The sequence below is a fragment of the Rattus norvegicus genome, unplaced genomic scaffold (genome assembly GCF_021556685.1).
Source record: "Rattus norvegicus strain SHRSP/BbbUtx unplaced genomic scaffold, alternate assembly SHRSP_T2T unassigned-0000206, whole genome shotgun sequence".
In the NCBI taxonomy this organism is placed as follows: Eukaryota; Metazoa; Chordata; class Mammalia; order Rodentia; family Muridae; genus Rattus; species Rattus norvegicus.
The window spans coordinates 11,599-27,500 of NW_028238923.1; the positions used below are offsets into that span (position 1 = coordinate 11,599).

Sequence of the window (15,902 nt, forward strand, 5' to 3'; positions counted from 1 at the left end):
GGCCATCACATTGTTTTACCTAGACCTTTAACAGCCAGCAGCTACCAGCCTACAGCTACCAGTTTCTTTCTTTTCATAAAGAAACCCTGTCTGAAAAACTAGGGGAGGGAGACAAACAGATTAACAGATCTCTCTCTCTCTCTCTCTCTCTCTCTCTCTCTCTCTCTCTCTCTCTCGCTCTCTCGCTCTCTCGCTCTCTCGCTCTCTCGCTCTCTCGCTCTCTCGCTCTCTCGCTCTCTCGCTCTCTCGGCGCCTGTGTTTGTGTGTTCAACAGAGGAGGCAATGGCAGATAAATGTCTGCCCCTCCTCTGTAAGCCAGGCCACTCCATTACTGCCTTTCCTTTTTCTTAGTTTGTTTGGTTTATTCCAAGTTAATTGTATCTGTTTCTTTATTTTCCTCCTCATTTCTTTAGTTGAGTCAGGGGTCTTTGCACAAAAGCCCTGGAAATCAGTACCTGGATCAGGTCTGCAGCCTGCTCACAGAGTTCTACCCACCTTCACCTCTCAAGTGATGCAATCAAAGACATGCAGCACCACACCTGGCTTCTTTTCACATGTACATTTACTTTAGTTCCAATGCTCATTCAGGTCTGAGAGACGGGGGAGGGAAGGAGGGAAGAGAGACAGAGAGTGACAGAGAAACAGTTGACAGAGAGGGAGAATTGTAGGTTAATTATTGTTCCGTCTCCTCAATCACGGTCTACTGGTCGCCATCGTGGCAACCATGCCCCGCAACCCTACCTTCGGTAAGATCAAGCATAATGGCGGCAACCATATAATTCCTGCTTAGTCGCACTGAACACTCCGGTCATCACTACCTGTGGAGAATTGTAAGGGGGCTCCTCTGGTCTAGAGAGTAGTACCCTTGAATGAAATGAGGATCACAGCAAGCATTATTTGTTTTGAGATATAAGATGTGGAAAGAACTATATGTGTGGATTTACAGACAGACAGACAGACAGACAGACAGACAGACAGACAGACAGACAGACATACATACAGACAGAGAGGACAGGATAGGACAGGACAGGACAGGACAGGACAGGACAGGACAGGAGAAAAAAACAAGAACACAAACAAAAACTCAAAATGGAAGTCCGGTTCCAAATAGTCTCTGTCTGCCCTGTCGCTCTAGTGTTGGTGGTCCAGGTTATAAAAGCTTATACATGGGTGGGTGCGGGAAGTGCTGCTGGGTGTTCAGTTCAGGTCCAAGATTATTGCGGGTAACTAGACAACAAAGAAAGCAGTTAGACTGACTTCAACAGTGTTCGGTTTCTGAGTGTGTTATCACACAGAAGAGCCTAACAGAATATGTAATGAATTCTGGCAGCAACAGCAGAAACAACCAATGAGAAAGTGTCCTTATAATATTAGCAACTGCAACAAAATGGCAGACTAGCCAGCTAACAGTTCCCTAGCCATTAACTCATCTGACATAGGCCTTCTTCACGTTGCATCTAGATAGGTCTTCCTATCTTCCTCTCCAGTGCTGAGACCAAAGTGAGATCAAAGTCATGCATCACCATGGGTGCCTTCCTTTTCATTTCTTTTCTTTCATCCTAGGAAGTGAGTGTGTGTGTGTGTGTGTGTGTGTGTGTGTGTGTGTGTGTGTGTGTGTGTGTGTAAAGAGAGAGAGAAGGAGGGGGGGAGAGAGAGAGAGAGAGCTTTAGAGAGAGAGAGCTTTAGAGAGAGAGAGAGCTTTAAAATCAGCACTCAAGCCTTTTCTCTTCCTATCCCTATCCCAATCCCCCCCCCGAAACCAGCAGCAAAGCCACCAGCACTCGAGAGACAGAGGAAGATGAAATCTCTAGTCTGAGAAACAAGAGGAGGTAGATAAACATACCCCCCCCTCTCTCCTTCATAATTTGTTAAAGTGTTCCCTTTGTGTTGTGTGGACTCTACTTTATTAAGCAAGTTTCACATCGTACTATCTCCAAAGAGGAGTCAACAGTCTCTTGGCGTGCAGGCAGTTGTTGCCTGCTTTAAATATTTTTTGGTGTGTTTGTTTGTTTGTTTGTTTGTTTGTTTGTTTGTTTGTTTCAAAACCGAGGGCCTGCCTGCGTTCAACAGATCCAAACCCAGTTCTCAGAGGGGAAAATGGAGTCAAGTCCGAAGTCACTGGCATTTAGGTCATCGGCCATTGACAGTCATAGGAGATGGGAATATCGTCCTTTCTCCAATGGAGACTCACCTGGGTATGCATCAACCACATCTAAGGGCAGGCCTGGGTTAGTACGGGGTGGTGGATGGGGAGGAAGGATCTGGAAAGAGCTTTGCGATGGGAAACTATGATCAGAATGTTGCACAGAAAACAAAATTTGTATTTAAAAAGAAAAAAAAAAAAAGGCTATCCAAAAAATCTATCCAAAAATGAAAGGAAACAAAACAAAACAAAACAAAACAAAACAAAACAAAACAAAACAAAACAAAACCGACAGCAGAACTTTACTAACTGCAAATGCTCCATCTCCCTGTATCCAACCACTCCACTCCCAGATAGGTAGATGATAGTTTGCACTTCTGTCCCAGTTGGGTTAAGAAAAGGGGAACCACCTCTGTGGAGAGCCATCTCTCCAGCCCTTGACAAGCTTTATTTAACTAAACATTAAACATGAATCAGAAACGCCAAACCCTGTACATATATGGTCCAGATTCACCCTTACTTAGAAATCCCCGAGCTGGCAGGGCGAGGCTGGGAATTGAGAGTGAGCAAAAAGGGAGTCTGCCTCTTTCCCCCAGGGTGTGCTATCAACTCCATTACCATTTCCAAACAGCTGGGTGTGAGTCTAACTAAGGTTTCCTTCAGTCAGACATTTGCCAGGAGCCGGAGCCCTGACAGGACAGCGAGAGCGATGATCAGACATCATTTCACAGTGAAATCATCACTCGCTGATTTCAGGCAGAAAACTTTAGAAAACTCTAAACTCTAAAGAGGCACTGAAGCGTGCTAGGGCAGCGGCAGTACTTCCCCGACTGACCTTCAGGGACCTGCATATTCTCCAGCCCCGCCCCACCCCACCCCCTCTCAGCTAGCTCCTGTCCACCCCTCCCCCTCCCCCCCACATACAGGGAGGAGGCCTTGTGTGTGTGTGGGGGGGGGGGGCGGCAGCGGGAAGATGCAACTCTCTCTTGAGAGAGAGTTCGGGTCTCCCAAACAAATACATAACTAGAAACTTCATTTATTTACTTTATTTCATCGAGCATACCGTGGAAGAGGGAAAAGGAACAGGGAAGCTAGGCCAACTGGTCGAGCTCCTCCTTTCGTTTTGTTTCAAAAAGGAAAGGAAAAGCCAAAGAACCCCCTCTTTTTGGTGAAAGGAACAGAATGGTGAAAGTTGAAACATCGGCTCGCCACTTAATACTTTGGCTTTTAATAAAAGGGACAGCAGATCGACTTCCGAGTTGATTAAGAGAGAGAGAGAGAAAGAGAGAGAGAGAGAGAGAGAGAGAGAGAGAGAGAGAGAGAGAGAGAGAGAGAATAAAAACCACAAAAAAAACGTTTTGTCGACCAGCCTCCTTTTAAACCTCTGTTACACAGGAAGACTGGTCAACCTCATTCCCCCCTCCCCCCACTCACACACACACCCCTCCCCCTCCACGGAGAGGTTTAATGAGAGAAGAAAGGTAGAAGAAGAGAGTAAAGGCCAGTCATGAGCACGTGGAGAGAATTTGGGAGGGGAATGGGGAGAGAAGGGACAAAGGGGAAGAGGGGAAGAGAGGAAGAGCAAAAGAGCAAAGAGAGGAGCAAAGAGAGCCAACCTCATATTTTATTTTTTTTTTAAAGATTTATTTATTTTATTTATGCGTAAGAGTACACTGTAGCTATTTTCAGACACACCAGAAGAGAGCATCAGATCCCATTACAGATGGTTGTCAGCCACCTTGTGGTTGCTGGTAATTGAACTCAGGACCTCTGGGAGAAATTTGTGTGTGTGTGTGTGTGTGTGTGTGTGTGTGTGTGTGTGTGTGTGTGTGTGTGTGCCCGTTAGTTTAAAAATCTGCTGTAGACCTCCCTTTTAATATCTGTTTAACAAATATTTTTACCATATTTAAATTTTATTTATTTTATTTTACTTAAAAATAATAATGAATAAAGAGTCAATGTGAATAAACAATAAAACAAAAATCAAGGTGATCGGGGTTGGGGATTTAGCTCAGTGGTAGAGCGCTTGCCTAGCAAGAGTAAGGCCCTGGGTTCGGTCCCCAGCTCCGAAAAAAAGAAAAAAGAAAAAAAAAAAAAATCAAGGTGATCAACAGATACCGACGACTGACATGGAAAAAAGTTAATAGATCGCCATAAAAACAGAGTAAGTGCGATGTAAACAATAAAACAGATGGGATGGAGAGATGGCTCAGCGGTTAAGAGCACTGACCGCTCTCCCAGAGGTCCTGAGTTCAAATCCCAGCAACCACATGGTGGCTCACAACCATCTGTAATGAGATCTGATGCCCTCTTCTGGTGTGTCTGAAGACAGCTACAGTGTACTCACATGCGTTAAATAAATAAATTAAAAAAAAAAAGAAAACAATAAAGCAGAAATTAAGACGAGGGACACAGAAGGACAAGGGAGATAAAACAATTAAATGTTAACAGACATAAAGTGGGAACGACGGGGTTGGGGATTTAGCTCTGTGGTAGAGTGCTTGCCTAGCAAATGCAAGGCCCTGGGTTCAGTCCCCAGCTCTGAAAAAAGAAAAAAGAAAAAAGAAAAAAAAAGAAAAGCGGGAACGAGAGGAAGGGCAAATATAGACGACTGAAACGAAATGATGGAATAAATTTATAAAATAATAATAAAGTACGAGTAAATACGAATAAATGGCAAACTGGACTTTAATAAATGTTTAAATCAAGGTGAATGACAAATACAATTTAGACAAAAAGGTTTTGAAAAATGAAAAGAAATAGAAAGCATATATGAATCAATAACAAGACTGAAGTCACAATGGCCTTTGAAGTGACACGGACGACAAACGTGAAAAACATAAATGAAATAATTTCGACAGCCACGGACATTCACATGGTGTGTTGGGAAACACCGCAGTCTTTATTTGGCGAGTAAAAACGCCTCGGGGAACTCTGTACATAGGAGGCTGGGAGCATGAATCACTCTATCTATCTATCTATCTATCTATCTATCTATCTATCTATCTATCTATCTTTTTTTTTTATTTTTCTCTCCCTTACATCTTCCCACCATACCATACGTTTCTCCTTATACAAATCCATAGATTTATATATGTTCTTAATTTCATTTTTTTCCTCTGCCACACAGCCCACCACACAGAACCTCTAGATCTCGGGATCCCCTTCTGCCAGCACCAGTGGCAAGGGCACAGCTCCCCAGAGAATTAACTCGATCCGAACATAAGCGCGACAAGAAATTAAAAGTTAAATCGGAAGTGAAACTGAAAATGAAATTTTGGCCGAAAATAAAATAAAATGAAAGGTATAAGTTTTGTGACAATCAAATCATAAATCCCAATTGGGCAAAAAATAAAATTACAAAGTCAAAATTTTGTCCAGTCCACTGTGCTCCTGTGGAATCCCTCCCTGGAACTTGCTCGGTAGAGTAGTCTAGTCCCAAACTCACAGAGGTCTGCCCTGCCTTTCTCTGAAACCTACAGAGCCAGTCAAAACCTACAATCCTTTGTTGTTTGTTTGGCAGTTTGGCAGTTTGTTTGTTCCTGGACAAAAATGTGGGCTCTCTCTGATTCCTATATGTCTGCATGCCAGAAGAGGGCACCAGAACATAAGAGGACACACCACACAGCTCCTGAGAATCCAGAGGGTTTTTTTTGTTTTGTTTGTTTTGTTTGTTTTTTCTTCCTCTTTTCTTTTTTTCCGGAGCTGGGGACCTTGCTCTTCCCAGGGCCTTGCGCTTGCTAGGCAAGCGCTCTACCACTGAGCTAAATCCCCAACCCCGAGAATCCAGGTTTTTGACCAAAACAAAAAACAACAACAGGGGCTGGAGAGATGGCTCAGCGGTTAAGAGCACTGACTGCTCTTCCAGACGTCCTGAGTTCAATTGCCAGCAACCACATGGTGGCTCACAACCATCTGTAATGAGATCTGATTGATCTCTTCTGGTGTGTCTGAAGATAACTGCAGCATACTCAGATAAATAAAAAACAAATCTAAAAAAATTAAAAACAACAACAAAAAACACAAAAACAAACAAACAAACAAAACCCCCAAAACTAACAACCTAGAGGGTAGATATCTGCCTGCCCAGGTCTTCTAGTGCTATTTAAGGCTTCCTGTAGATAATAAAGCTTGTGTATCTTTTATCCAGGAACAGAATCATCAAGGCAGGGTAGGAGAGAAGCCCTGTTTGGGATTAAACGTTTCTACAACGTAACAGGAGGAGGCGGAGGGAGAGGGGCTCCTCAGACATAAATCTAAAATAGTACAATGGATCATTTTGAAGGCGTGTGGGAGACAGAGTTTTTCTCTGAGTGAGTGTGGAACTCACTGTCCCTGAGCTCAGCTTGTGATGAGAGAGAGAGAGAGAGAGAGAGAGAGAGAGAGAGAGAGAGACAGGGATCGAATTTTCTGTGTCTCTCTGTCTCTGTCTGTCTGTCTCTCTCTCTCTGTGTCTGTCTCTCTCTCTGTCTCCCTGTCTCTGTCTCTCTTCCTCTCTCTGTCTCTCTGTCTCTCTCTGTCTCTGTCTCTCCCCCCTCCCCCATGCGTGTGTTTGTGTGTTCAACCGAGGAGGCAATGGCAGATAAATGTCTGCCCCTCCTCTGTAAGCCAGGCCACTCCATTACTGCCTTTCCTTTTTCTTAGTTTGTTTGGTTTATTCCAAGTTAATTGTATCTGTTTCTTTATTTTCCTCCTCATTTCTTTAGTTGAGTCAGGGGTCTTTGCACAAAAGCCCTGGAAATCAGTACCTGGTTCAGGTCTGCAGCCTGCTCACAGAGTTCTACCCACCTTCACCTCTCAAGTGATGCAATCAAAGACATGCAGCACCACACCTGGCTTCTTTTCACATGTACATTTACTTTAGTTCCAATGCTCATTCAGGTCTGAGAGACGGGGGAGGGAAGGAGGGAAGAGAGACAGAGAGTGACAGAGAAACAGTTGACAGAGAGGGAGAATTGTAGGTTAATTATTGTTCCGTCTCCTCAATCACGGTCTACTGGTCGCCATCGTGGCAACCATGCCCCGCAACCCTACCTTCGGTAAGATCAAGCATAATGGCGGCAACCATATAATTCCTGCTTAGTCGCACTGAACACTCCGGTCATCACTACCTGTGGAGAATTGTAAGGGGGCTCCTCTGGTCTAGAGAGTAGTACCCTTGAATGAAATGAGGATCACAGCAAGCATTATTTGTTTTGAGATATAAGATGTGGAAAGAACTATATGTGTGGATTTACAGACAGACAGACAGACAGACAGACAGACAGACAGACAGACAGACAGAGAGGACAGGACAGGACAGGACAGGACAGGACAGGACAGGACAGGACAGGACAGGAGAAAAAAACAAGAACACAAACAAAAACTCAAAATGGAAGTCCGGTTCCAAATAGTCTCTGTCTGCCCTGTCGCTCTAGTGTTGGTGGTCCAGGTTATAAAAGCTTATACATGGGTGGGTGCGGGAAGTGCTGCTGGGTGTTCAGTTCAGGTCCAAGATTATTGCGGGTAACTAGACAACAAAGAAAGCAGTTAGACTGACTCCTACAGTGTTCGGTTTCTGAGTGTGTTATCACACAGAAGAGCCTAACAGAATATGTAATGAATTCTGGCAGCAACAGCAGAAACAACCAATGAGAAAGTGTCCTTATAATACTAGCAACTGCAACAAAATGGCAGACTAGCCAGCTAACAGTTCCCTAGCCATTAACTCATCTGACATAGGCCTTCTTCACGTTGCATCTAGATAGGTCTTCCTGTCTTCCTCTCCAGTGTGTGTGTGTGTGTGTGTGTGTGTGTGTGTGTGTGTGTGTGTGTGTGTGTGTGTGTGTAAAGAGAGAGAGAAGGAGGGGGGGAGAGAGAGAGAGAGCTTTAGAGAGAGAGAGCTTTAGAGAGAGAGAGAGCTTTAAAATCAGCACTCAAGCCTTTTCTCTTCCTATCCCTATCCCAACCCCCCCCCCCAAACCAGCAGCAAAGCCACCAGCACTCGAGAGACAGAGGAAGATGAAATCTCTAGTCTGAGAAACAAGAGGAGGTAGATAAACATACCCCCCCCCTCTCTCCTTCATAATTTGTTAAAGTGTTCCCTTTGTGTTGTGTGGACTCTACTGTATTAAGCAAGTTTCACATCGTACTATCTCCAAAGAGGAGTCAACAGTCTCTTGGCGTGCAGGCAGTTGTTGCCTGCTTTAAATATTTTTTGGTGTGTTTGCTTGTTTGTTTGTTTGTTTGTTTGTTTGTTTGTTTCAAAACCGAGGGCCTGCCTGCGTTCAACAGATCCAAACCCAGTTCTCAGAGGGGAAAATGGAGTCAAGTCCGAAGTCACTGGCATTTAGGTCATCGGCCATTGACAGTCATAGGAGATGGGAATATCGTCCTTTCTCCAATGGAGACTCACCTGGGTATGCATCAACCACATCTAAAGGCAGGCCTGGGTTAGTACGGGGTGGTGGATGGGGAGGAAGGATCTGGAAAGAGCTTTGCGATGGGAAACTATGATCAGAATGTTGCACAGAAAACAAAATTTGAACTTAAAAAAAAAAAGGCTCCCGATATCTATCCAAAAATGAAAGGAAATAAAAACCGACATCAGAACTTTACTAACTGCAAATGCTCCATCTCCCTGTATCCAACCACTCCACTCCCAGATAGGTAGATGATAGTTTGCACTTCTGTCCCAGTTGGGCTGTCGAGGTTAAGGAAAGGGGAACCACCTCTGTGGTTATGTGATCCACACACGAAATAAAATAAAAGGAGCGGATAAACGTGCCTGGCATTTTAAGATGCTCAATTTCTTTGCAAGCTTCATTTTGTTTCATTCTTTTAAAGGTTTACTTATTTATTTTCACTTACATTGAGTACACTAAAGCCCTTTTCACATACACAGGGCAGTAGAGTGCATGGGATATCCCTTTGCAGAGGGTTGTGAGCCACCATGTGGTTTCTGTGGAATCGAACTCAGGACCTCTGGAAGAGCAGAGCGGTGAGTGCTCTTAACCTCGGAGCCATCTCTCCAGCCCTTGACAAGCTTTATTTAACTAAACATTAAACATGAATCAGAAACGCCAAACCCTGTACATATATGGTCCAGATTCACCCTTACTTAGAAATCCCCGAGCTGGCAGGGCGAGGCTGGGAATTGAGAGTGAGCAAAAAGGGAGTCTGCCTCTTTCCCCCAGGGTGTGCTATCAACTCCATTACCATTTCCAAACAGCTGGGTGTGAGTCTAACTAAGGTTTCCTTCAGTCAGACTTTTGCCAGGAGCCGGAGCCCTGACAGGACAGCGAGAGCGATGATCAGACATCATTTCACAGTGAAATCATCACTCGCTGATTTCAGGCAGAAAACTTTAGAAAACTCTAAACTCTAAAGAGGCACTGAAGCGTGCTAGGGCAGCAGCAGTACTTCCCCGACTGACCTTCAGGGACCTGCATATTCTCCAGCCCCGCCCCACCCCACCCCCTCTCAGCTAGCTCCTGTCCACCCCTCCCCCTCCCCCCACATACAGGGAGGAGGCCTTGTGTGGGGGGGGGGCGGCGGGGAGATGCAACTCTCTCTTTTTTTTTTCCTTTTCTTTTTTTCTTTTCTCTCTTTCTTTCTTTCTTTCTTTCTTTCTTTCTTTTTTTTTTCTTTTTTTTTTCTTTTTCCGTAGCTGGGGACCGAACCCAGGGCCTTGCGCTTGCTAGGCAAGCGCTCTACCACTGAGCTAAATCCCCAACACCCGCAACTCTCTCTTGAGAGATAGTTCGGGTCTCCCAAACAAATACATAACTAGAAACTTCATTTGTTTACTTTATTTCATCGAGCATACCATGGAAGAGGGAAAAGGAACAGGGAAGCTAGGCCAACTGGTCGAGCTCCTCCTTTCGTTTTGTTTCAAAAAGGAAAGGAAAAGCCAAAGAACCCCCTCTTTTTGGTGAAAGGAACAGAATGGTGAAAGTTGAAACATCGGCTCGCCACTTAATACTTTGGCTTTTAATAAAAGGGACAACAGATCTCCCTCCTATTTGGTTAAAAAAAAAAAAAGGAATTAAAACACCACAAAAACGTGCTGTCAGCCAGATTCCCTTTAAACCTCCGTTATAGAGGAAGACGGGTTTTTTTTAAGCATCATTTTAAATATATAAATATGTATTTGTGTGTGTGTGTGTGTGTGTGTGTGTGTGTGTGTGTGTGTGTGTCCGTCCGTCCGTCAGTCAGTCAGTCAGTCAGTCAGTCAGTCAGTCAGTCAGTGTCTTCTGTATGGAGAGGATGTGCTGACTCTGAAGCTATGATCTAGACACTTTCTAGATCACAGTTAAAAAGTTTTTAATAACTGTGTGAAGGAGACAGGTAGGGGTGTGTGTGTGTGTGTGTGTGTGTGTGCATGCATGCATGTGGGGGGGAGGGGAGGCTTTGATATCAGCACTCAAGCTTTTTTACTTCCTATCCCAATCTCCCCAAACTACCATCAAAGCAGCACTAGGGAGGCAGAGAAAGGTGAATCTGAGAGTTTCAGTCCTTCCCGCCCTACAGACGAATACAGAGAAACCCAGTCTGAGAAACTAGGGGAAGGGGGAGGGGGAGAGAAAGAGAGAGAGAGAGAGAGAGAGAGAGAGAGAGAGAGAGAGAGAGAGAGAGATCAAATTCTCTTGTGTCTGTCTCTGTTTTTCTCTATTCTCTCTCTCTCTCTCTCTCTCTCTCTCTCTCTCTCTCGTTGTGTGTGTGTGTGTGTGTGTGTGTGTGTGTGTGTGTTTGTTTGTTTGTTTGTTTCAAAACCCAGAGCCTGTCTGTAACAGATCTAAACACAGTTCTTGAAGGGGAAAATGGAAACAATTCCATAGTCTCTGGCAATGAAGTCATCTCCCATTGAAAACCACAGGAGAGGGGAATATTGTCCTCAACTAGGCATATATCAACCAGTATTTCACAGGCAGACCTTCAGGGAGGTGCAGATTCACCAGCCCTACCCTCCCTCCCATCCCCCCAGCATCCCTGCTCATCTCCTGTCCACCATTTGTTGATTCATTGTTGCTGTTGCTGTTGCTGTTGCTGTTGCTGTTGCTGTTGCTGTTGCTGTTGCTGCTGCTGTTGTTGTTGTTGTTGTTGTTGTTGTTGTTGTTGTTGTTGTTCCTGGTGTGAAGAACACTGTGAGGTAGCCTTCCTCTAATAAACCCTCTGGTCTTTAGGGATCCTTCACCCACTCACTCTCTGCCAGACTGAGTTCACAGCAGAAAACGCGTTTTTGAGAGAAACATGTTCCTGGTCCTGTGTGCCCATATTGAGGGAGGCATGAGAAAGGGATAACAAGGAAGGGAGACCCGGCAGTGGTAGGGGGCTGGGATGGGGTCGGGGGTGGGTGTCCTAGCTTGCTAATCCAACTGACCCACTTGCTGTGTAAATAAATATTTTGCATTCTGTGTCCCTTGTTTGATTTCTCACTAAATTCCAGATTGTCAATCTCCCTGTGTCGATTGCACAAGAACCCAAATGGGGATGCTGGGTGGTGAGCTGATTCCTCCCTAGAACACCTGTGCACTCTCTCATAGTCTCTAAGCTCCTTGCTGGACTCTTTTGGGCTTGGACCTGGCTGTCTGTAAGCCAGGAAGGAAGGAAGGAAGGGAGGGAGGGAGGGAGGGAGGGAGGGAGGGAGGGAGGGAGGGAGGGAGGGAGGGACAGGCCTCAGTTGAGAATCCCAATTTTCTAGTTCACTGCATCTGATGGCTGGCTGACCCTTCCAGGTGAATTGTATTTTTTTTTTCCTTTTCACTCCTTTATTTGAGTCAGGGGTGTCTGCACATAGACCTGGAAATCAGTACCTAGATCAGGCCTGCCTGCCTGCCTGCCTGCCTGCCTGCCTGCCTGCCTGCCTGCCTGCCTGCCTTCCTCTATCTCACAGAGACACAGTTCTAAACACCTCTGCCTCTTGAATGATGGAAATAAAGACATGCACGAACACCTGGCTTCCTTTCATTGTACATTTAGCCTAATTTCAGTTTTATTCATGTCTGGGAGGGAGACTTGCTTGTGTGCTGTAGTTCAATTCCTTTCACTGTGTGGTTTCCCCACCACCTTGGCCACCATGCCACGTGGAAGAGAAGAAGAGATGAACCATATTGTTGGCACCCATATAACAAACACTTGGTTGCTTCCTCTGAGCCCTCTGAGTATCCTTACATCTCTGTATTTTAAAGTGGTTTTGTTTTGTTTTTTATTGCTGTCAAACTCTCTCTCTCTCTCTCTCTCTCTCTCTCTCTCTCTCTATCTATCTATCTATATGTGTGTGTGTGTGTGTGTGTGTGTGTGTGTGTGTGTGTGTGTGTGTGTGTATTTTTTTTCTTCCCCCAGAGCTGAGGACTGAACCCAGGTCCTTGAGCTTGCTAGGCAAGGACTCTACCACTGAGCTAAAACCCCAACCCCTATCTCTGTGTTTTAAAAAGTAGACTCTGGAGCAATACCGGGCAGGTCTCCAAGGCGGGTCCTTCGCTTTATTTTATTCTTTTTGTTTTTAATTGTTAAAGATTTGTTTGTTTGTTTGTTTGTTTGTTTGTTTTATGTCTATTCGAGTACCCTGTAGGTGTCTTCAGACACCCCAGAAGAGGGCATGATTGACAATTACAGATGGTTGCAAGCCGCCATGTGTTGGCTGGGTATTGAACTCAGGACCGCTGTAAGAGCAATCAGTGCTCTTAACGACGGTGCCATCTCTCCATCCACCTACTTTATTTTATTCTCTATGCTCTCTTGTGCGAGTCAAGGTCAAGCAGGCAAGAAACACCCAAACAGATTGGTCCATCACCACTTTCTGAATTCTTTTTGTTGTTGATGTCAGGGATGTAAAGCAAGTTTACCCATGAAGAATTGTAAGGGAGTCCTTCTGATTTAGAGAATAGCAGCCTTGAAATGAAATGAGAATCACAACAAGCATTTGTCTTATTGTTTTTGTTTTTTTCTTCCTTTTTCTTCGGAGCTGAGGACCGAACCCGGGGCCTTGTGCTTCCTAGGCAAGCGGTCTACCACTGAGCTAAATCCCCAACCCCTACATTTGTCTTAAAGTCTGAAAAACACAAAACAAAACAAAACAAAACAAAACAACAACAACAACAACAACAACAACCAAGAACAAACCATGAGACCGCAGAAATCCTCAGGCGGAGGAGTAAGGAGCTAGTTTTTATTGGTTAGGGTATTATTTGGTCGGGTGGGGGTAGGGGTGGGGGTGGGGGTGGGGGTGGGGGTGTTGTCCTTCCTACACCTCTCTTGCATGAATGAGCTGAACATTACTTAAGCTTGTGTCCAAAACTGTCCATTTTTTAGATTGATCCCAGGAGGGAGGGAGCGAGCCGGGGATACAGCACACCCTCTCTGGCCTCAGAGGTCCAGGCTCCCGCTGGCAGGGCCCGAAGGGACTCCTGGGGGGAAAAAAAAATAAAGTCTCCGAGGCACCACCTAGCCGGTTTTATTCTTGAAGAAAAGCAAACATACATAATGGAATAAGGGAAAGAAAAAACCCTGTTTTCTATATACACAAGCAGTCGTAATTTGTTATAGTGTCCCCTTTGCGTAGTTTGGATTCGATGACTTTATTTTATCAAGCAAGTTTTAAACAGCGGTAACTCCAAAGAGGAGTCAACAGCCCCTTTAAGTGCAGTCAGTCATTGACCCTTTGGTCTGTCTGTCTGTCTGTCTGTCTGTTTCAAAACGAGGGAGGGCCTGCCTGCCTGCCTGCCTGCCTGCCTGCCTGCCTGCCTGCCTGCCTGCCTGCGTGCCTGCATCAGATCTAAATACAGTTCTCAGAGGGGAAGACAGAGACAAGTCAGAAGTCACTAGCACTCAATGGACGACCACCAACCTAAGGGCAGGCCTAGGGTAGAATTTGATGGACGGACGGACGGACAGACGGACGGACGGACGGATGGACAGATGGACAGAAAGGATCTAGGAGGAGCTTTGGGAAAGATGAAAAGCCTCCATTTCCCCCCAAAAGAACGAGCCCCAACAGCTGGGCTCTTCGAGATGAGTTATAAGGGGAACCACACATACAGTTTTGTATCACACATACAGTTTGTCATCATCCGTCAATACCAGGTAGACTTTTCAACGTATGTAGGTAGCTGTTGACAGGTCAGTCCTTTACTAAGCCTCATGTAAGCTCTGCAGGGTAAGCCTCAGGAATTCATCTGTGCGTCCCGCAGGGTATGCTTTCTTGCTTTGTTAAAGGCTAGACTTTGGTTGCTGTCTGTCTGTCTGTCTGTCTGTCTGTCTGTCTGTCTGTCTGTCTGTCTGAATGAATGAATGAATGAGCGAGGGAATGAACGAATGAGGAGGGGATGCACATGCCTATGGTTTTAAGATGCTTAATTTCTTTACAAGGTTTATTTATTTAAACATTAAACATTGGGGTTGGGGATTTAGCTCAGTGGTAGAGCGCTTGCCTAGGAAGCACAAGGCCCTGGGTTCGGTCCCCAGCTCCGAAAATAAAATAAAATAAAATAAAATAAAATAAAATAAACATTAAACATTAATCGGAAATAATGGAGTCAGCAGTTAAGAGTTCTGACTGTGTTCTTCCAGAGGTCCTGAGTTCTATTCCCATGGTGGCTCACAACCCTCTGTTATGGGATCGATCTGCTGTGTGTCCGAAGACAGCTGCAGTGTGCTGTTTGTAGGGTAAAGAAAAAAATACTAAAGAAGAAAAAAAAAAAGAGAGAGAAAAAGTTAGAAGCACCAAGTCAAGTCATGTAAATATTGCCCACATTCGGATTTAGACATGCCTGAGCTGTCAGGGCGAGGCTGGCTGAGAGCGAATCAGTGAACGATCGGACTCTTCCTCTCTCTGTGAGGGTGTGTCATGAACTCTATTACCATTTCCAAAGAGTTAGGTATGCTGGAGCGAAGTGGACCGGAAAGCCAAGGGAGGAGAGGTATGCCTACACGAGTCCACCCAACCCCCCCGCCCCCCCCCCCGAGGGAGACATCCTCGAGTGGTGGGGGGAGGGGCGAAGGTGTGGAGGGATAATTTCCAACAAATAAATCCCAACAAATAAATTACTAGAGACTTGATTCATTGATTTACTTTAAATTTATTGAGTGTATCGGGAAAGAGGGAAAATGGGTCAAGGAGGGAGGGAGGGAGGGAGGGAGGGAGGGAGGGAGGGAGGGAGGGAGGGAGGGAGAGAGGGATATCTTTTCCTCCAAATCTGCTGGTATGTAGTCTCAGTGCGTCAGAAAAAAGACTGCTTCTGGCCTCCTTTCTGATTACCCCAAGGCAGTCTGGTCACCGTGCTGTAATAGAAAGGGAAACCACAGTCAAGTCATGGGAGCGAGCGAGCAAGCAAGCAAAAATCATAAACAAAAGCAAAAACACGTCTGTTAAGTTGAGCAGAGCAGAGCAGAGCAGAGCAGAGTAGGGCAAAGCAATACAAGGTCACATTCCACAAAGGCTGATATAGTCTGCCATCTTGGTCTACAGAGTGAAAAGTAGAAGGAGAAAATGAATATCGCTTTGTGTGTCACAAAGTTTTTAAGTTGTAAGGAACATTGCAGGGCTAAACCTTCAAATCCTCAAACCACCCAACCCAAGCTTTCCTCCTCCTCCTCCTCCTCCTCCTCCTCCTCCTCCTCCTCCTCCTCCTCCTCCTCCTCACCCCCCATTGCCCCCCCCGTGTGGTGTGTGTGTGTGTGTGTGTGTGTGTGTGTGTGTGTGTGTGTGTGTGTGTGTGTTTGCGCACGAGCTCGAGCTCGGGCACGCATTTCTTTCACTGCACAACCATCATTGGAGGAC

General features: G+C 45.4%; 1 long non-coding RNA gene across 1 annotated transcript in view; it reads right to left on the minus strand.

The window, feature by feature from the left end:
* Positions 1–15,319: 15,319 nt before the first annotated feature.
* LOC147997241 (uncharacterized) overlaps positions 15,320–15,902 on the minus strand; it is an 18,296-nt gene continuing 17,713 nt past the window's right edge. The window contains exon 3 of the long non-coding RNA XR_015648060.1: positions 15,320–15,403. This is a non-coding gene — a long non-coding RNA (uncharacterized LOC147997241). The remainder of the gene's footprint in view (positions 15,404–15,902) is intronic.